The following is a 932-nucleotide window of genomic DNA, read 5'->3' as shown; positions in this document are numbered from 1 at the left end:
GCAAAGCGGGAAAAGAGTGTCCATTTTTAAGGACCTAAGGGAGTCTGATCAAGATGGCAGAGTAGGAAGCCCCTGAGAACGATCTAAAGAATAACAGAACAGATATTCTACAACCAAGGATACAAAGAAAATGCTGTATAGAGACAGGTAGGAGGGGCAGAGATGCAGTGTAGTCATAACCCACACCCCTAATGAGGCAACAACACCAGAGGTGGCCCTGAGGAGTGAGGATTCCGAGTGCCAAGTTGTGCTCCCCATCTCAGTGGACCTGTACCTGGAAGATGAGCCCCCATAACATCTGAATTTGAAAAACAGTGGGGCTTACTTCTGGAAGAGCCCAAGGGCTGTGGGACCCCAAGAGTGCTCTGGAAGGGCTTGCACACAAACTCATTTGCTCCCAGTCTCAATGCAGATGCCACAGCTTGAAAAGCACCTGGGTCATATGAGAAGGAGTGTCACTGACTACTTTTAGCATATGTGCTGGAAGGGCAGGGATCTGTTGGAACTTCCTCCAGGGATGGAAGCACTGGCGTGCTTTTTTTGGTTTGTTTTGGGTTTTTTGTTGTTTCTCTCTCCTTCCACGTAGCTGGCCTGGCACTGGCAAGTGGCATTTCTGTCACTCTCCATCAACCTACCTAACACCATGTGCCTGGCCCTGCCATTCACCTGAGAATCCGCCTTGCCCAACCTGCTCATCCCAGCCAGCTCCTCCAAGGTGGCTCCTGTCACACTCCACCTGGAGGGAGACCTTGACCTGCACTAGCACTTCATAACAGTTGAAACTGGGCCTCACAGCCAGTCATGTGGGGACCAGCCTTGCCCACCAGCACACCCACAGTAGCCATGGACAAAAAAGTCACCCAAAGCAATTTACAGGTTCAAGGCAAGGCCTATCAAAATGCCAATGGCATTTTTCACAGAAGGAGAACAAA

This window comes from Lipotes vexillifer, unplaced genomic scaffold (genome assembly GCF_000442215.2).
Source record: "Lipotes vexillifer unplaced genomic scaffold, Lipotes_vexillifer_v1.1 scaffold1281, whole genome shotgun sequence".
Lineage (NCBI taxonomy): Eukaryota > Metazoa > Chordata > Mammalia > Artiodactyla > Lipotidae > Lipotes > Lipotes vexillifer.
This window is presented reverse-complemented; position numbering follows the sequence as displayed.